At 41.7% G+C, this 21,818-nt stretch overlaps 1 protein-coding gene across 1 annotated transcript in view; it reads right to left on the reverse strand.

Annotated features, from left to right (window-relative positions):
- Positions 1-1,823: 1,823 nt before the first annotated feature.
- The window catches only part of LOC18425288 (serine/threonine-protein kinase SRK2A), a 99,291-nt gene continuing 79,296 nt past the window's right edge, over positions 1,824-21,818 (reverse strand). The window contains exon 10 of the mRNA XM_088863890.1: positions 1,824-2,046. The gene's annotated coding sequence lies outside the window, so the exon portion shown is untranslated. The remainder of the gene's footprint in view (positions 2,047-21,818) is intronic.

Raw genomic sequence — 21,818 nt, forward strand, 5'->3', positions numbered from 1 at the left:
GACGACGAGACTACCATGGCAGTGCTTGAATTAGCCTTTCTATTAGTTAAATGAGAGGGAAAGAGAGAATGAGAAGAAAATAGAAAATAAAGGAAGGAGAGATAAGAAATAAGAAAGAAAGAGAAGGAAGAGGAAAAAGAAGAGAAGAGAAGGGAGAGAAATAGATGAGAGATTACGAGAGAAGTCATAACATAGACTAAAAGAAGAGAAGAAGGGAATAGAAGAAAGTAGAAGAGAGTAGAAGAAGAAGAGAAGTAGAAGAAGAAGAGAAGAGAAGAAACGAATGAAGAGAGAGGAAAGAAGAAAGCAAGAAAAGATGAGAAGTGAGGAAGAAGAGAAAGGAAAGAGAGAAGGAGGGAGAGCGAGAAGAAGAGAGAAAAAGAATAGAAGAGAGAACTCGAAAGAGAGAAAGAAGAGAAAAGGTAAAAGAAAGAGAAACAAGAAAGAAGGGAGAAGAGAGAGAAAGAAAAAGAGGGGAGAGGAGAAAAGTCAAAAGAGAGAAAGAAAAAAGAGGGAAGAAGAGAGAGAAAGAAGAAAGAGAGGAGAAGAGAGAGAAAGAAGAAAGAAGGGAGATAAACATGGACAGGGATGAGGTCCCGCCATCTATGGTAAAGGAAAAAGAAAGGAAAAGAAAGGAGAAAGAAACAGGGATGCCGATGGCTCCATGACAAAGGAGATAAAAGAGAGGAGAAAGCATAGACGGCAATGAGGTCCCACCGTTCATGGCTGAGGAGAGAGAAGAAAGACAAAAGTAAGGATGGCGATGGGGTTTCACCGTCCATGATAGAAAAGGGAGAGAGAAAAAGAGAACATGGACGGCGATGGGTTCCACTATCTATGACAGGAAAGAGAGAGAAAAAAAGAACATGGATGGCGATGGGTGGGTCCATGACAGGAAAGAGAGAGAAAAAGAGAACATGGACGGTGATCGGTTTTGCCATCCATGACAGGGACAGAGGGAAAAAGAGAACATGGAAAAGAAAAAGACACGTGCGACGATAGGCATCACTGTGCGTGTCAAAAGGGACTCAGACACGACCCAGCCCACCTCTCGGGAAAGTGCCTGGTTCAATATCCTCATCAGATTTTAAGAAAGGGAATGTCATGCACGGTAATAAGCATCACCGTGTGTGACATGGGGCAAGAGGAACTTAGATAGTGGCCTTGCCCGCCACTCGGGTTAAGATCCAGCTCATTGTACACGATCTAGAAGAAGGAGTACATCATGATCCGCGATAAGCACCGTCGTGCATGAATGGAGAAGAGAAAGAAAGAAAAGAACATGGAGAAAGAAATAAGAGAGATATTAGAAGAGAGATTACAAAAGAGAGGAAGAGAAAGGAAGGAAAGAAGAGAAAGGAGGAGAGAGAAGAAAGGAGATCAGGAAAGAGAGAGGAAGGATTAGGAAAGAAAGGGGGATGAGTAAGGAAAGGAAAGAAAGCAGGAAAAAGAAGAAAGAAGGTGATAAAAGACACACACGGTGATGGCCCACTGCTGTGTGCGTTGAGTGAAGAGAGAGTGACAGAAATAGGAAGAAAGATAAAGATAGAGAGAAGAAGATAAGGAGAGAGAGAAAAAGGAGAGGAAAGTGGAGAGAGAAAGAAAGAAGTGGAAGAGAGAGAAGAGAGACACGCACATCGATGGTGTCATGACATAGGCCCCTGACCCTTGCCGTCCCAAACCGGAGGGCGACAGAGTGCGGGATCACTATCGGAGGTCGCATATGTCACTCAGATCGGATAGAACTCAATACTCTAATACTGTGATAAACGGAGCAAACCACAAAAGTAAAGAAACATTATATAAAAAGCACAAGATCAAGATAAAAATAAAAACTGAAACTTTTGTTATTACATAAACAACTTGGAATGACACAATTTTTCAAGGCATCAAAGGCCTAGGTACACAACACCTAGTTTCAATATAGACAAAAACACAACTTGAGGCTGCTAAACACACACAAGCAAAAGATCTCCTTGGCAGGTACAAGCCTTCGTCGACCAGATCGATCACCCCACCGGCTGTTCTTGACCTGCAGCTTCTACTCTACAGGGAGGGAAAAAGATGAATGAGCTAGAAAGCCTAGTAAGAGGATCTAGTTGCTATGCATCAATGATATATCCATCTAGGCATTATAAATATATATATTTTTTTAACTATAAGAAATCATGGTGGAAAACATTTAATGTACAATCTTATCAATATATTCATCACGGATGGCATATCGAATATCATGGCTATCATACAATCAACATAACTATCATCATTCACCTTCGTACATCCAATCATTAACCACTCACTCCTTAGATTTACCTATTCCCGAAGTAGAAGACATAATCATCAGACCAAGCCAATCCCATTGGTTAAGACTTCTACCATCACTTAGGAGAGATGGCAATGATAGTGAGTCTTCCATTCGGTAATGCCCTCACACTCACACACACAATCCCCAGCGCGTTTTGGGACTTTTGATATGCACTTTCCTTACAAGACCCGATACACTATTTCTTTTTAGAATGCATTGAAATTTAGGGGGCACAACCCACCCATCACAATTTCAACCAAACTTCCCTCCTATCATAGGAAGTTAGGAAACACTGCTGGCCTCACTTTCATATCTGATGGCAACATATTACCACAAGTAACCCGTGCATAGCGCCTCTTAAATCACTTTACAAATATTAAACACAAAAGGGTCATGCTTGAAGCATATCATCAGATTATACATCGCTTGACATTCATCACTTGGCGTTTACACCTATTACATGATTAACACATGGAATTCACCATTTGGCTCTCATTATATAGCATTCACACTTATCATATGAATATTACATGGTACTGACAAATTAGCATTCACTTTCATCACTAGAATCTCGCATGGCACTCTCTAATTAGCATTCACATTCATCACTGGAATATCACATGGCTATCACTAATTTGCATTCGCATTCATCGCTTAAATATCACATGGAACTCACTAATTAGCATTCACTTTCATCACATAGCAAACACAGTTTCGGGGAGGCTCTATCAACAGTGACATACTCCCCTAAAAAGAAAAACTTTCAATCTAGGGGGTTTTTCAAGAAAATCTTTACATGCAAATTTAAGTTTTCGTATAAATCATTCAAATAGTGGTGGTTTGGAAAAAATTGAACTTCACTTGATTAATCAAACTCGTGATAATTTAAGGTGATAATTCTGAATTTTCACAATTTCTGGTAACAGTGACATGTTAGCATATTTGGAGTATAGCTTCTCATTCGTAAAGAATTTCAATAAGGTTTAAACATGCACGTTGTAATAGATGTCATACAGCTCAAATGGCGGTGATTTAGAGGTATTTGTGAACTTATTGGGTGGTCAAAAGTTTGATACAAGGTACGTAATAGTGGCTGGAATATCTGCTGTCTGTCATCAGTGACATGCTCACACATTTTGGATTGTAAATCCTAAAATATGAAGAATTTCAAGATGTTACAAGAAACAAAGTTGTAATAGACAAGCACACCTTTCATTCAAGATCAATTTGAACCTATTTGGATACTGTTTGGTCATTGGACCATTTGATACAAAAACACTCACAGTTTTTGGAAATTCATTTGCCCATTCCTTTCCCAAATTTTACCACATACACAAGTACAAACAATTTCCTTCAAGCCAATGTCTAGTATTCAGTCAAATCGATTTCACTTAGAATAGATTCACAAGAGGATTTTGCAAAAATTTTCACCATTAACATAAACTAAACAGTTATGGATTCTAGTACTTAAGTTCCAAGATTTCCAAGCTTACTCTTGCACATCCATACACATGTTTATGCATTCTACACGTCTATACCTCATGTTGGATAAAAATAGTAATACATAGCTTCTAAATCCACTTACATTATCAGCAAATAGTACTCCTAACTCCTTGCATAGTCTCCTCAAGATTCCTTAGAGAGTAGTAATGGGGTAACATTGGGTAAGGCTCAAGAGTTTGTTCTTAGAGAGAGAGAGTGTGGGAGTGAAATAGCTTGAGGAGGAGGGCTTAAGTATTCCCCCCAGTGGGAGGTGGCAACCCCGAGCTTATAGGTGAAAAACAACTTCCATGCAGCTGGACAAGTGGCGGATGCTAACCATGTATGGCAGTGCCACACATGGAGCTGCTCTTTTCTCTCTCTTCACAGCGGGCTCTGCCTCTCTCTTATCACAGCCGGTGCCAGCTCCCTCTTCACAACCGACGCTGACTCCTCTCTTCACAGTCGGTGCTGGTTCTCTCTCTAGGGTCATTGCAGATGGATACTGCCATGCATGTTTGAAACTAAAAGGAAATAGAGAGAGAAAGAGAGAGTGTTTATAGTGCATAATCTAGCGATCTAACGAGGTAGATCACTCAGATCTGACACTTTAAACTGATAAAAAAGAAATGAAAAAGAAATGGCAGAGAAAGTGGGAACAATCGAATTCAGATCTGCCTAGAAATGAGCAGGCCTGCTCTCAAACTTGTAGCAGAGTCAGCGTGATCGGAAGCATTTCAAAACAATATTTTAAAAGAAAACTAATCAAAATAAGATCAAAATAAAATTAAAATGGTAAAACAACGGAAAAAAATGATACCAAGCCAGGTCAGATGTCCTTGGACTCCCAAGCCTTCGAGGGCTCGCCCGTATCAACACCATCATCCTCTTTGCCTCTCTTATCTAGATGTTGACCAGAAAATCTGTGATGTATAGGATGGTTGTGCCTTGGAGATGGTTATATAACTAGGGTTTTTGTGCCCTAGAGATCTAGGCTTTTGGCTTAAGGTTAGGGTTTCAGGAGGCTAAGGTTTTTGAAGCTAACTCTTTCCAAGGGTTTCTGCTTTTTTCGAAGAAGTCCGTCTATCCCTCTTTTCAACCCTCTCATTTTTCTTCCTTTTATGGTCACCCAAAGTGAGTTCATCTAAACGAGGGATTTGTTGGGGCAGAGTTATCCCATAACCAACAAATCCCTACATCAAACCAATCTTTTATTTTTTTTAAATTCTGATTTGACCAATGCGGATAGCATCACGCAGCCAAACCACCCACAAGATAACCCTATAAACATAAAAAATGATAAAAAAAAATTTGGGGAAAAACGTGTCTGGGAGGCACAGGTTGTGTCGCCTAAGGCTGGGTAGCACGAGTCGTGTTGCTTGGGCAGCATGCCTCGTATTGCCCAAACCAAAACTTGTCCAAATTTAAAATTTTCTTTTCAAGTGTGTTCCTTGGCCTCTTTTGAAGTTACCAAAAACATTGGGGTCAAAATAGATTTTTTTGCTATTTTTAATGATTGTTTTGGTAAAATAGGGAATTTTCAAGATGGCTTGGGCAACACACCCTGTGTCGCTTGGGCGGCACGCCCCGTGTCTCCCAAACCAAAATTTGTCCAAATTGAGGGTTTTCAATTTAGGTGTCTTCCTCAGCATCTTGTGAAGCTCTCAAAGAAAATTTGGGTCAAAACAGATATTTTTACTATTTTAGACGATTGTTTCCATAAAACAACACGTTTATTAGATTCCTGGTCAAAATAAGCATTTGTTGGGTTCTGGGCTGGCAAGATGGTTCTGGCTCACATGGTAAGTTTTGTGACCTATGGATTTTGGGTTTACTAGGCCAATTTTATCCTACGGGTCTAACAAAATCACAGAACTTGCCAGATTTAAAGCGGGTATCTACAGTTGTCCCTCTTTGGCACTCCATGTCCTTCGAGGGACAGGAGAGTGGCAAAGAAGTAGACACGATGTCGCTCACTGTCCTGCGAGGAGCAGGTGAACGCGTACTCCCTATGTTTCGAGGGACATGTGAGTAGCAACAGTAGACTCTTTGATGCTCCATGTCCATGAAACTTGAGGTGGATTTTACCGCCATGCCACTTGAGGTCAGGGTTTTCTCAATTTGAAAATTTTAACCTTGGCAATTTCCTTGATTTCCTTAGGGGTTTCCTAAGGCTGTCTATAAAAAAAAGGCTTTCTATAAGACAAGACTTGTCTAATCAATTCCAAATATAGAGGCGAGGAAGCACCGTGGTAATCACGGCAATGCGGTGTTCATCATATACGGGTGTCCAAGCTCCTTCGTTTTAGAAAATGCTTTAGAAATTTTGAAAGTAGGGGAAGATTTGAAATAGAACCCAGAGCAGGGACAAGTTACGATTTTAATAAAGAAATTAAATTTTTTGAAAACACAAGACATAGCATGAAAATTTTGAAAAGAGGAAGATATTTCGAAAAACGAGGTTGGTTAGTAATTTCAACTCCTACAACCATAAAGCCCACTAAGCAGTTTAGCATTATGTAGCGATGGACGATACACCCAACCTTTTACATCATACGGGGATAGACGTCGCACAAGTTTGATGTTGAACTGGAGAACCCAACCTTTTACGTCATACGGGGCTAGACATCACCTGTCTCAGCTCTTTTACGTCTCATGAGTTTGACGTATTAGCTCGATTTTTTAACATCGCACGAGTTTGACATGTTAGCTCGGTTTTTTAATGTCACACGAGTTTGATGTGTTAGCCCGGGTTTTTAACGTCGCAAGAGTTTGACGTGTTAGCTCGGTTTTTTAATGTCACACGAGTTTGACTGTTAGCTCGGTTTTTTAACGTTGCACGAGTTTGACGTGTTAGCTCAGGTTTTTAGTGTCTCACGAGTTTGACGTGTTAGCTCTAGTCTTTAATGTTGCACGAGTTTGACGATCTGAATCCTGGTTGGATGTTTAGACTCATGCGACCATGGAGCAAAGGATTTTTCTGAAATTGGTTGGCAGTTTAGACTCATGCCACCTAGGAGTACAAGATTTTGAAGCCGATTGGTAGTTAGGCTCATGTCACCGAGGAGTATATGAATTTTTTTTTTTATTTGGAAAGATTTTTTGACAGTTTAGGCTCGTGCCACCAAGGAGAGTAAAACTTTTTTTCTTTTTATTTTTTATTACTTTTTTTAAATTTTGGAAAATTGGTCGATAGTTTGGGCTCATGCCACTGAGGAGCAAATTATTCTTGTTTTTTTTTTTTATCATTATGTTTTTAGAAATTTTATTTTTTTGGAGAATTGGTTGAGAAAAGGGGCTTTTCAACTTTGCCCCTATTATGGGGAGTTTGAAATTTTTATTTTCTTTTCTTTATTGCCAACGTTGGGGGGTTCTTGTTCTACTTATACGTGTGTAATTGATTAGTCAAAGTAGAGTAGAACACTTTCCTTGCACACAATTTTCAAACTGATTTTTTTACAAATTCAGCTCCCTAATTGTAGGGTTTTTGTCTCGAATTTCCTGCTATTGCGTCATCGTATGCACGCATAGGGATGAGCTTGCCTCATTTTGCCTCAGGAGATCCAGTCAAGAGAAAAACGCTCCCAGACTAGCCAATTTCGCCATTGGCGAGGTTCACCCATCTCTTATATGTGGTAGTTGGTAGTTATACTCATACAACCATGGAGTGCCTGGCTAGTTTCAAATCTTCATAACAGGCATAGGAAGTTGGCTTCGAGAGCAGAGTCAGATTGGCTAACAGTTATACTCTTGTAGTGATGGAGGAAATCCCTTTTAAAAGGAGAAAGCTTTAGAAAATAGATGATTTTAAAAATCAAATTGAAATAGCGTTTTCAAAAGGGATGGGACCTACAGTTTTCCACCTGTGGCCCCTTTGGTGGTTGTTTTTTTTGTTATATTGTACCCAAAAATGATGAAAGGTTCCCTTGCGGGATCGTGAGAACTCAAAAATCATGAATTTGTGTTTTTACCTTTGGAACTTTCATCCTTTGCTTTGCGATCCATGAAGAGTCCTCTGGATTCTTGGGCTTTCATCCTGGAACGTCTTTCAGGGTTCGTCGAAATCACTTCGGTTTTCCATTCATGTCACTCTCCTACATCTCTCTGAGTTGGTTATGTTGGATACCTGCAGGGTTTAGGAGGAGTCTTCCTCCTCAGGGTTTGCTTGTGCAGTATTATTGGAACTTGCAAGTACTTGTTTATACTTGAATGTTTTACATCGAAAGCTCCTTCTTGGAGATTTTTTTTTTTATTATTTTTTAGTTTTAGCCGTGATGCCTTTTCAGGTTTTCAACACGTAAACCTTTTTTTTTTTTTTTTTTTTTTCTTTGTGATGGCTTTTCAGACTTTCACCACGTTTTTTAGCCCATTATAGGTAGTATTTTCTGAGATACATTGCATTAATGGGGTCGTTGAGTTTGTACTCCTCCTGATTTTTTATCTTATAAGAATTGTCTGCATGCAATCGGGTAACCACGAATGGCCCCTCCCAGTTAGGTTTGAACTTACCTAAAGGGTGTGGATTTGTAGGAGTGTGCATGATTTTTTTGAGTACCATGTCCCCTTCTTTGAACTGTGGAGGAACAACTTTCCTTTGGTACGACCTCTTGATTCTACGCTGGTAAGCAATGCTATTTTGTGTTGGTCGTAATCATTTTCATCCAAAGTAATGAGGGTAGTGATTCGTGCTTCGATCTTTTGTTCCTCATCTGCATTTTCATGAATAACCACTCGGAGGGATGGTATCTCAACCTCGATAGGTAGCACTGCTTCCATACCATACACCAATGAGTATGGGGTCATGCCAGTAGAAGTCTTCTCATTTGTTCGTTAGGCCCATAGGGTGTCATTTAGCTTTCCGTGCCAATCATTCCTGCCATCTATTTTTTTGTCTATGATTCTAAGAAGTCCTTTGTTTGTGGCCTCCGCCTGTCCGTTTCCTTGAGGGTAGTAAGGTGTGGAGAATTTCTACGTTATCTCGAACCTTTTGCACACCTTAGTGACCTTTTCATTTTTGAGATTGGATCCATTGTCAATGATGATTGACTCAGGAACATCGAATCTGAATACAATATTGTTCTTTATGAAACGGGCAATATGTTGGTCTTCGATTTTAACAAATGATTCGACCTCTACCCATTTGGTGAAGTATTTTGTAGCCGTTAATATGAAATGGTGGTTGTTTGAGGCTTTTGGTGCTATCATTCTAATAATATCAAGACCCCACATGGCGAAGGGCCTTACGGGCAATGTTGAGTTGAGTGATACAGATGGTGCATGGATGAGGTCTCTATAAAGGTTACATTTGGGACACTTCTTAACGAACTCCCAGCAGTCTTCAACCATGGTGGTCCAGTAATAGCCTTGGTGCCTAATTTTCTGAGCTAAGGCGGCTGCCCCAAAATGACCTCCTTCATTGTGCAACTCTGTTTGTACTTAGTCAATTTTTGGTTGATCAAGGCACCATAGAATGATGCCGTCGAAGGATTTCTTGAACATGAGGTCACCTCTTACTAAGAATCCAATATAAAACCTTCGAAGGGCTTCTTTATCCTTTTTAGTGGCTCCTTTGGGGTATGACCCATCTTTTAGCAGGGACAAAACTTCGTGGAACCACGGTTTTTCTTTGATTAGTGCATTTGAAGCCACGAGAGACACTTCCCCATCGTTCTCATTTTCCTACTCTAATTCTTTTTCGATCCTTGGTGGGGAAGGGTCATGTTTGTTCCTAATGTAGAATGAGAGCGTGGTGATTTCTAGAGGAATATCGACTATTGAGGCAAGGGTTGCAAGGGTGTCAGCAAACCTATTATTTTCCCTAGTCACGTGCCAGAAGGTGATTTCTTGAAATATGGGATCATCTTTTCCACCTTTTCTTGATAGGGTTTGAGCTTTTCTTCTTTCACCTTCCAAATCCCTTGAACTTGGTTTATGATGAGTAAGGAGTCACCAATTACTCTTATTTGCTGGATTTTTAATCCCAGGATATTCTCAGGCCCGGCTATTCAGCAACATTATTGGTACATGGGAAATTCAATCTGATGGCTGTTGGCATTAAAATATTCTTGGGTGAGCGTAGTATGACTCCAATACCTGACCCGTATTCATTCTTTACACCATTGAAGTATAGCTCCCAAATTGAGTCCTCAATTGTGAAGAGGTTCTCATCAGGGAGATCCATGTTAACGGGAATATTGTTTGGCAGTGCGTGTTCAGCTAAGTGGTCAGCAATGGCTTGTCTTTTGACTGAGTTTTTAGTGATATACTTGATCTCGAACTCGCTCAATAACATTCTCCACTTCGCCAAACGTCCATTGAGGACTAACATCTCCACTTCGCCAAACGTCCGTTGAGGACTGACCTCTGCAATAGGTACTTGAGTGGGTCAATTTTTTATATGAGATTGACAAAATGAGGTAAGACATAATGTCTTAGTTTCTGCATGGCCCACACAAGTGTTAAGCAGTGTTTCTTCACAACCATGTATCATGGTTTTACTGATATAGTATATCATTTGTTTTTTTCCATGGTCGTTATATTGTCCTAACATTGCCCCCATGGTCTTGTCTTTCACTAACATGTATAAGAACAGGGGTTTATCTATACTAGAAGGACTAAGGATGGGAGGTTTGGTGAGGTACTCCTTGATTTGATCGAACGCTTCTTAGCATTCATTGTCCCATATGAATGGGGTGTCCTTCTTAAGGAGTCTATTGAATGGTGCACACTTATCTGCCAGTTGTGAAATGAAATGCCTTATGGCTTGTATGCGACCTTGAAGCCCACAGATTTATCTGATGTTCCGGGAAGGAGGCATTTCAATGATGGCTCGTATTTTGGACGGGTCCACCTTAATACCTCTTTGGCTTACTACAAAGCCTAGTAATTTGCCAGATTCAACTCCAAAGGCACATTTTTGTGGATTGAGTTTGAGTTGATGTTTTCGGAGTTTCTAAAAAATGGTTCTCAGGTTGGTGAGATGATCAGACCTAGACTTTGACTTGACCAGGATATCGTCTTCATAGTCTTCCATAATGGTATGCATTAGATCGTGGAAGGTACTAGTCATGGCCCGTTGATAAGTTGCTCTGGCATCTTTGAGACCAAAGGGCATGACTTTGTAACAGTAGGTTCCCCACTGTGTTATGAATGACCTCTTGGTTTGGTCTTCTTCTGCCATGAGGATTAGGGTGTAACCCGAGAAGCCGTCCATGAATGACAGCAACTCATGACCTGCAGTGTTGTCAACCATGACATCTATGTTTGGTAATGGAAAATTATCTTTGGGACATGCCTTATTGAGGTCTCGGTAGTTGACACACACTCGGATCCTCCCATCTTTCTTGGGTACGACCACTATGTTGGCCAACCATTCTGAGTAATCGACGGGGATAATGACCTTCGCCTTGAGCTGTTTGTTGATTTCTTCCTTGATTTTGAGCTCAAGGTGAGTCTTTTGACATCGAAGTTTCTGCCTTACAAGCCTTGCCCCTTCATTGAATATTAAGTGATGTTGCACCGATGTGGGATCAAGCCCTAGCATATCCTCGTATGACCAGGCGAAATCATCGTGATATTCCTTGAGAGAGGAAATCACATTTTCCCAATCCTCAGAAGATAAGGAGGTTCCAATCTTGGTTAACATTGGGTCATTCTCAGTTCCTAGGTTTACGTCAACCATCTCTTCGATGATAGCCGTTGGGTCACCAATGAACCTCTTCTTGAATTTCTCAACATGGGAAGTAAGTTCCTCAGGTTGAGAGATTTCTTCAGACTCTTGACTCTCTTGATCTTCATCTTGGTCGTTCAATTCATTGTCTTGAGTATTAAGCACCGTTATTGGGCTATCTTGAGTGAGCGCCACTTTTGAAAATTCTTTTTCATTATTATTAGCTTTATCATGTTTTGAATTTTCTACAGTTTTTAAAATGTCGCAGAGGTGTCCTTTATGGGACTCGCGAGAGAAATGTTGGGGACCGGACTCACACGGCGGTTAGATGGCCACCCTGTGCCTATCCGTTTTTTGGCACCGAGACTCGAAGGTGCTGCTAGTATGCTTCCAGTGATTCTCGAGCTAAAGAATGATAGACCAATTTCGTCCCTAGGTTGGTGTTAGTGGATGAGCAACCATGGCTATGTTAGAGTCAACTGTTCACACCTCCTCCAGATCTAGGTCAGCAAATAGGTCTTCAATTCCTAATCCTTGTGTGTGCTGAGATGTAGAAGAAGGACTATCCCCTGTTGGGGATTTGAGGATCATCTTTGGTCATTTGGAAGGACGAGCATTGAGAGGATCGAGGCTTTGAATGCCTCCAGATACAAAGCCTGGATAGCTTGAAGGCCTCATACGGCTTTGAAAGAGGGTGAGAGTACACCCATGCCCTCTTTGTTCCCCTTTTCCAGTTTTGGCTTTAGGTGATGCAGAAATCGCTTCCTTTACGCCTTGCTCTTGACTTCCCAAGCCTTGGCTTGGTTGGAAGCCTTGGGAGAGGAGCATGTGCCAGGCTTCGAAGGACCCAAAGCCATATCAATGTTCGCATTGGATAATCTCTTCCATTAATGCGAAAGTTTGCAAAGTTTAAGGAACGGGGTCGTCGGCTTCTAGGCGTAAAGTGGCACAATCAGCTTGCTCGAAGGAAGCTAGTGGGATTAAACCGAGCTCGACCCTTATGGTTTCTGCTATAAGGGGGTTCAAAGCATACCTTCGCGACGCCATTTTTTGTTGAAAATTTGGGGCCTTGATGGGGCGTGGAGGCGACCACGAGGTTCTCGTGTAGCTCTGATCGGCCTAGCAGCATGTGGAATGAAGGTTTTAAGTCTAGATAGTAGGATCGATCTTGAGTGTGAGAGGTAATATGCCTTCAGCTAGCCTCTTGGTCCCATCGTATGCGGTGATATTTAGTTGGCACGGCTCGAAGTCATCCAGGCTTTTGCCTATCTGCTTCACCATTTTCATAGGGCATATATTCAGGGATGCCCCATTATCAACCCGAACTCTCCTTATCTCATATCCTTTCAAGACAATAGTGATATGAAGAGGTTGGACGTGAAAGCGATCGACATTAGTGGGGCTGTCATCGTCCATGAATATGATTGACGTTGGTGCCACTAGTTGGTTGAGTATCTCACACAACTCATCCAGCTGTGTGTTGCAAGGGATGTGTGTCTTAACGAGAACCCTTTCTATCTGGGCTCTGTGTGCTGGTGAGTTAGCGAGTAGCTCCAAGACGAAAATTTTGGCTTGGATCTTCCCAAGATGAGTCGGTAGATCATAGGCTGTTGTGGATCCTTGAGTTATTTTCTTAGGTTCATGATCTGCAACCCCTGTTGATGGTTTGGCTGTTGAAGTGGCTCTTAATCTGTCATCAAGAGTGTCCGCCATCAATTGGATGGGTTTGAACATTCGACCTCTTAGGGTTAAGGAATCAACTTCGCTAGCTTGGACCATGTCAATCTCAAGGGCATCATCTTCGTCATAATGGTCCCGATTAGGAGGATCATTAGAGTTTAGGGACAAAGAATTTCCTCTAAGAAGACTCAAAAGATCTTCTTCAACTTCTTGGAGATGATGATCACAAGCAAATTTGAATTGGCTGGGATCATCTTCTTCATCTCTGTTTTCAATCATGTGAATGACAACATCCTCCTTTGAGTTACTTGGAGCATTCGTTTCTTCGGTCGTTTTGGCCGTATTTTTGGGGAGAGGGTTTGTGAAGATTCCCATCTTTTGATTAGGTTCTTCAACAAGTTGATTTCTAGGTCCGACAGTGATGTCGCCCCTATTAATCAACCCTTGAATCACTTGCTTCAAGTAGAAACAGTTTTAGGTATCATGGGCATGGTTTCTATGCCACTTGCACCATTTGTTCTTATCCTTAACCTCAAATGGTGGTTCAGATGATGGCAGGAGTTGAACCATGTTTTCTTCAAGAGTAACTCCAACACTTTTTCTAACGGGTCTTTGAGAGGAGTGACATTGTCCTCTCGCCTTCGATTAGTATTTTGAGTGTTAGCTCTAGAATGACCCCTTCGATTTTGATTTCTATTATTGTGTTGGGTGGCTGAACCTTGAGCCGGTCTATTGACAACAATTTCGTTAACCGGATCGAAAGCTTTCCCCTTGCCGTTACTCTTACTTTTATTCTAGGGAGTGGTGATGGGTTTGTTATCGGGCTTAATGTTGGTGGTGTCCCTCTTACCCTTTCATGTCGCGCCACTTGCTCGGTCATGGAGTCGAAAGAGTGGGGGTTAAGGCCCTGGCTAAAGAAGCTCCTGTATTCAAGAGCTGCATTTTCTAAGGCCATGGAGATTTTAGCTGGGTTCAAAAGTGGACATTCGATGACCTGCATCGCCACCTCATGATATAGACCAATAAAATCCTTGAAGGATTCTCTTGGGTTTTGTTTGGTTGCATTGAGCTCGCCTAGGGAAAGAGATCTTGGTGTTGACCCACGGTAATGAGAGATGAACTGGTTGAACATTTCCTCTAGAGTTATGTGTGGTCATTATTCTCCGATGCCAGTTTAAAGCCTCACCAGTCAAAGTTTGTGAAAATAGGGCCTTCAACTGGTTAGGCTTGTCTCGCAAGGCTCGGAAGGAGAGGAGGTACGTGTTAGCGTGAATATCTGGGTCATTCTTCCCAATGAATTTTTTTCTAAACTTTGGGATGACAAACCCAGGGGGAAGGTCTTCCATGCCTTCAAGGGTCTCACAAACATAAGCCTTTGGGGTTAGGATTTCATGCATGGCCATCCTTATGAGCATATTCTGCATCGCTTTTAAAGTGCCTTCTTGTCGAGTATTTGGCATGAGAGTTGGCCCACCGGTCGGTGGGTTCCTAAGCATAGACTGATGAGTCGAGACTTGGGGTAGATGTTGGCTTGCTTGGGCCTGTGATGAATGAGCCGCGGTTACCGGGGCAGTTTGACACATTTGTCCTTGAGGGGTGTACTGACCCATACACATCGCCACTGGTTGCAGAAATTGTATGGTTGGTTTGACTGGATACACAGGAGGGACAGATTGAAGAATCGGCTAACTCGGTTGTGCTATGGGTTGACCTATGCTATTACGTTGGTTTTGGACTGACCCATGAACTGGGGCATGAACTGTGTAACCTAAGTCAATTAGACTTTTGAGGGCAGCCTGGATACCTATCTCGCCTAAGGGTTGGTTTAGATTGACACATCTGCCTCCTACAGTGTTCAGGACATCATGCGCTGTACTACGGCGACTCGAGGTAGGGTTGGATCCCCTAAATCTAGGTGGGTCTTAGTCATGAGATCGTTGGACATCGGGGTTATCTGGGTTCGAGTTGTGGGAATTAGCGTTAGATGCTGCATGAACTTCTTCCCTTGCATGGCTCCTACTTTGGTTTCCTAAGGTCAGATGGCTCCTACTGTGGGTATGTAAGGTTCCCTGTAGGACAATGTCTAGTCGGACCCCCTGGCTGTTCAATGTTTTCCGGGCGGAGCCAACTTTTCGGACCATACAGAGCTCAGGGTTTAGAGTGAATCCCTGGGACCCAGCTTCTAATTGAAGACGTGGACGATGGATAATGGATTGGCCTGAGTTCTGGCCGTAATCCCAAGGGATTGCCACATACTGGTCCCTAGGTTTGGGAAGGTTCGGTTTAGAGTCAACAGTGAAGCGGTCATCATAATCGCCTTGGGTAACCGACATGGCGACTCTCTTTGATTGGGTTCTTGAGTCTAGACTTCGATAAGATCTAGACTCGACGACCAAAGGCAGACCTAATCTTGACTCCAGGGGCAAAACTTTGACTAAGATTTAGGCTAAGACTAGACTGGGACCTAGAATTGCTAAAGTCAATGGGTATTGGTTCGAACCCTAAACGAAGGTAAGCCTAGTCTAGCTCTAGAGGCAACTCTATGCTTAGACCTATGCTAGAACCTAGACTAAGATCTAGACTAGATGGTGCACGAGTCTCGACTCGGAATAAGGGTGGGTCTAGGTTCGGACCAGGGTGTGAGCCTGGTTCGGACCTAGACTGAGCTAGGTGCAAGCTTGGGCTTGAACTTAGAGGGTTTTGAAACTCAGACCAGATGTGGACCCGGACTGGATCAAGATTGAACTTGGAACGAACCTTCGACTCGGACCTAGAGGGGGCCTAGGTTCGGATATGGGTGTGAACTTGGTTCGGATCTGGGCTAGGCTAGGTACAAGCCTGAACTTGGACTCAGAGAGTTTTAATGATCAGACCAGGTAAGGACCTAGACTGGATCAAAGAGAGCTAGGAACGAGCCTTTGGCTCAAACCAAGATGGGACCTGGGTGTCAACCTAGTTCGGACCTAAACTGAACTGGGTATCAGCTTGGGCTCAGATCTAGAAGGCTTAGCTCAGACCCTAAGTAGGTCCGGACTGAGATCTAAGTTAATCTACCAAAAGTAAGCAAACAAGCACACAAAAATGTTTGACCTACAAGAATATAAGACTATAGGTAGGCTAGGTCTGAAGTGGGATCCTAACTAATGAAATGCGGCTAGGCTGATATAGGTCCCCACATAGGTCCTGGGCTTCTGTTATAGGAGGTTCACTAGGTCCTACTATACGTCGAGTTTCTTTGAGACAAAGGATTACGGAGGAGTGCTCACAGTTAAAGTTACTCGAATCCCAACTGCCTCGACTCTTAAAGCTAGGTTCCCCTCATGCTGTTAATGCGGATTTTGGGGGTTTTTGAAAAATTTATTTTCTATTTTTTTGGGATTCTCGGTCAGTGTGTGCTAGAGTGTGTAAAGAAACACACAAATGAAAATAAAGTAAAGCACATAGACACCAATAAGAAAGAAAACAACTGCGCGCTCGACGCTGATCGTGCCTAATGACGCGCACTTCTAGGCGAAACTCGCTCGGGGCACAATATAAATGGAGGGATGAGGAACCCCTAATAATGTATGGTCAAAACAGTGAAACTAGGCACAGTTCGTGCTAAGTCAAGCACGACCCGAGTCAAGGATGACTCGAACGGGACATGGTTCAAGAAGGGTGCGAGCAGCCCTCGATATATATATATATTTTATTTTTTATTTTTTTTAACTTTGATGAAATACAATTAGACTAAGCATGGTGAAAGCAGGGAAAAATGGTTTCATAAAAAATTATTAAACTAAAATATAAAAGAAAAAAGTCAGGAGCAAGAAGACTTATCTATAGCAAAATATTTTTTTTATATTTTTAAAAAATTTATTTTAAGCCCAAATTGGTGAAAAAGCACAAAAAAAGGTCTAGAACAGACATGTGGGGTCTCAGAATGTTTTGAGACCTCTGTGATAGGGCGGCATGGACCGTGTCACCCGGGAGGCATGGTCGTGTACGGCATGGGTCGTGTAGCACCTGTTGGTTAGGCGGCACGGGTGTCCCTAAAAAAAAATTTATTTATTTTTTATTTTTAATATGTTGATCTAGATGAAATAAGGCTAGTAAAACTTACAGAAGTAGAAAAATCATAATTTTTTATGAAATAAAATTAAAACAAAGTGAAACAAATGAACAACAGATAGAACAGACTTGTATCAAGCAAAATTATTTTTTAGCATTTTTAAAAATTTTACTTTCCTCCAAAAGTTTTTGATCAGTCATAAGAAAGTCCCAAGACCCAGCCTGCAAAATTTCAAAAAATTATGAATTGGGCAACAGGGGGAACCAGAGTGCGTGATGCCCTAGACCTGAGCGGCACGGTCCGTGTTGCCTGATCAGCACGCCCTGTGTCGCCTGGGTGGCACGCTCTATGTCGCCTGGGCGGCACGCCTAGTGTCTCCTAAAAAAAATTTATATTTGTTTCTTGTAGATCTTGATATTATAAGATTACTTTAAACTTCGCGAAACAGCAAATAAAATTTTTTCTGATTATAATAAATTAAAATAATGCTACTGCATATCTAATAGAAAACTATGTTTTTGTATTTTTAAATATTTTATTTTGACCTAAAACTTTTGGAATAGGCACAAAATGGTACCTAGAACATGCCTGTAAAGTTTCAAAAGATTATGAGGTTTTTGAAATTTTGATTCTCGGATCACGCTCGATTTGCCCCAAGGTGGGAGCCAAACTATTTATAGCGTAGAATCGAGCAATCTAACGATGTAGATCTCTCAAATATTAAACTTTCAACAGATAAAAATAAATGAAAAAGCAATGGTAGAGAAAGTGGGAATAATCGAATTCATATCTGAGATCAGATCCGCACAAAAACGAGCATATCTACTCTCAGATCTATGGCGGAGCCAGCGTGATCAGAAGCATTTCAAAACAATATTTTCAATAAAAAAAAATCAAAGCCAGATCAAAATAAAATAAATATAATAAAAGAAAAGAGGAAATGAAGGATAAGAAAATACCAAACCGGACCGGATTGCTCGAGCTTCCCGAGGCTTCGAGGCTCGCTCGTATTAGAACCGGTTCCTTTTGCCCTTGTGGTCCAGATGTCGATCAACAAGTCTCTGGTAGTAGTAGGGTGGTTGTGCCCTAGAAATGGTTTAGATCTAAGGTTATTGTGCCTTAGGCTTAGGTATACTCAGGCTTAAGATGAGGGTTAGGGTTTTCTCAAGGAAGGTCTTTCTACTCTCTTAGGGTTTCTCTTCCAGCTTCTAGTTTCTAAAAGTCTCATCTCTCTTCAACCCTCTCATTTTTCATCCATTTATGGTCACCCAAAGTGCGTTCATCTGAACGAGGGATTTGTTGGGTTAGAGTTATCCCGTAACCAACAAATCCCTTGGTCAAACCAATCTTCAATTTTTTAAAATTCGGTTTTGACCGACGCTGATAGCATCACGCGAACAAAACACCCACAAAATAACCCTAAAATCAAGAAATATGATAAAAACATTTGGGGAAAATGTGTCTGGGCGGAATGGGTCGTGTCGCCTGGCGGCACGGGTTGTGTGGCACAAGGCTGGGCGGCACTAGTCGTGTGGCACAAGGCTAGGCGGCATGACTCATGTCGCACAAGGCTGGGCGCCACGCCAGTGCCACCCAGACACATTTTTCCCCAAACGCACTTTTATCATTTCTCATGTTTTTAGGGTTATCTTGTGAGTGGTTTGGCCATGTGATGTTATTCGCGTCAGTCAAAACCAAAGTTTAAAAAATTGAAGATTGGTTTAACCAAGGGATTTGTTGATTACGGGATAACTCTGCCCCAACAAATCCCTCGTTCAGATGAACTCACTTTGGGTGACCATAAAAGGATGAAAAATGAGAGGGTTGAAGAGGGACGAGAGTTTTAGAAACTTTAGGCTAGAAGAGAAACACTAAAAGAGTAGAGAGACCTTCCTAGAGAAAACCCTACCCCTCATCTTAAGCCTAAGTAAACCTTGACCTAGGGAACAACAACCCTAAATCTAAACCATTTCTAGGGCACAACCACCCAATTACTACCAGAGACTTGCTGATCGACATCTAGACCACAAGGGAAAATGGAACCGGTTCTGATACGGGCGAGCCTCGAAGGCTAGGGAAGCCCGGGCCATCCCGCTCGTTTCGATATTTTCTTCTCCTTCATAACCTCTTTTCTTTTATTATATTTATTTTATTATGATCTAGGTTTTTATGTTTTATTGAAAATCTTGTTTTGAAATGCTTCGGATGACGCTGGCTCCGCCACAGATCTGAAAGCAGATCTGCTCATTTCTAGGCAGATCTGATCTCAGATCTGAATTCGATTGTTCCTACTATCTCTACCATTGATTTTTCATTTATTTTTATCAGTTGAAAGTGTCAAATCTAATAGATTTGCATTGTTAGACCACTTGATTCTACGCTATAAACAAAGAGGCGAGAGAAAGAAAAAAGAAGAAGAGAGAGAAGAGAGGAGGAGAGAGAAAGAAAAAGAGGAAGAGAGAAGAGAGGAGGAGAGAGAAAGTTACCTTGACCAAGGGGTAGAAGAATTTTTCTTCTCTCTCCTCTCTCTCTCTCCAAGACGTGCCCACAATTTCAATGTAAAACTCTCAAATTTTATTCATGAAATCAAAGCTTGAGGGGAAGTCCTCTACAATTAGGTATAGCATGTATTTATAAAATTATCCTTAAAACATGGATGGATGATCAAAATATAACCTAGTTGATAATAATTAGAATTTATTTGAATTAAAATAAAATCTAAAAATGGGTGCAAAATGACAGTTTTTCCAGTGCCCAACAATATAAAAAATTCCAAAACAGTTCCGACGGCTACCCTAAAACGTGCGAAATTTTCCTAGGCCTGTTTGGGGTTTCTCCGGTGCCTATTTAGCCAAACGATGATTACTTTCTCGTTTGGCTCAACATGACAATCACTTTAGTATTAACTTCGAGCCACGAATCGTGTTTTTAAGCCACGATCATGTAACTCGAAGTTTTTATGACTCTTGAAAACTTCTGATCAATAGTGCACTCATTTCTTGATGTTTTCTCGTGTTTTCTTCGCTGAATTGCACTGAGCATACCGTCATGATCGCATTGCTATAAACACAGATTTTGTGCCCGAACAAAGATTTTGCCATCTTGGGTTTTTGGCCGGATCTTGAATTCCGATGGTCAGAATATGCAGCAAATTCGACACCTTCGTGTGTCGAATCAAACCGTTCATCATGTACAGATCGAACCAGACATAACTTCGGACCTTATGCACGCGATGAAACTGGTTTTGCATCGATTGGGTATGCGAACGCCGTGATATGGCCGCTTGAGTGGGTCATACTACTGCTGATTTTCCTACAACTATCTTCCCGAAGTGTCAACTTCTCTCTAGTTTTCTCTCTGCTCGAGTGTCATCACGAGGCGTGCCACATATCAAAACGCTCGTCATAACGAGATGAACACGCTAGTAAAATTTGTTCTCAATCCAACTCAAAATGAGTGAGATATGAATCTTTGAAGTTGCTGCTCGTGACTATACAAACCAATCTCCTTTAAAGGAGATTGGTGCAAGAAGGCCACACGGGAATAACGTGCAGCTTACCCCTTTTTAATGTTTCAGCCATAACTTTGTCCTGGAGCGTCTGTTTAAGTCGAAACTTGACCCCTTGGGGTTTTCGACCATGTTGGATCCAATGACGGTGGTACCACAACCATTTAAAGCACCAAAAATAGAGTTCTGGTTATGGAGTCTGTTTCAGGGTGTTTGAGGCTAATTTTTTCGAAACTGTTCCCCTGTATATATTACTTTAGACATGTCAGATTGTAACGAAACTTGGTAGGTGGCCTTTTGAAGTCCCTAGGAACATTTTCACTCGTTCTAAGGGGATTCTGAGACTGTCAAAATTCCATTATAAGTCAGGGCTTTATTGACCGGCTTCTCTTTTATTCTGCATCAGCGGTCCAAGGTGTTGAAAAATGTGTTCATACTGCTTGCCTCATCGAATGGTGTTTTTCGAGAGTAGCGATAAGGACAACATTTGAAAATTTTCCTTCGGCTTTATTACTTTTTTCTTCCTAGCCACAGGACCACGTGAACGTCGAGGAGATATCCACGTAATGTTGTAACTAGGATGCTCAGATGTTTGGATGAATTTGTCGTAGATCCATCCGTAGGGACTTTGGGGGAGAAGAGACTTGAGCTACTAGTTGGAGACATCTCATGGAATGCCCATCATCCACATCAAGAGCGTTGTTTCGAGTTCCGACAATTGGGGCTTTCAAAAGCTTGTAGACCTAGTTGGTCATAATTCAGGTTTGTCTGGCAGTCAGGTGCCTTTCTTAAGGGATTTCTTCCCAATCAGTCAGGGTTTTTGTTTCTTCTAGTGGGGGACATCTCATGGAATCTCCATCATCCATGTCAAGGACTTTTGCTTTTTGCTGTCGGTGGGGGACATCTCATGGAATGTGCATCATCCATGTAGGGAGCTTGCTTGGCTGCTGGTGGGGGACATCTCATGGAATGCCCATCATCCACGTTAAGAGCTTTTCTTTAGATTGACAGCCAAGGAGTTGTTTGTTGCTACACTAGGTTTGCTCTATAGGTACCTTTATGGGTCCTGTCCTGCTACGTCCAGTCGAGGGCTTTTTGGTAGCCTGTTCTAAAAGTCTAAGCATGT

The sequence above is a fragment of the Amborella trichopoda genome, chromosome 4 (genome assembly GCF_054954075.1).
Source record: "Amborella trichopoda isolate Santa Cruz 75 chromosome 4, AtrichopodaSantaCruz75HAP2 v2.0, whole genome shotgun sequence".
NCBI lineage: Eukaryota > Viridiplantae > Streptophyta > Magnoliopsida > Amborellales > Amborellaceae > Amborella > Amborella trichopoda.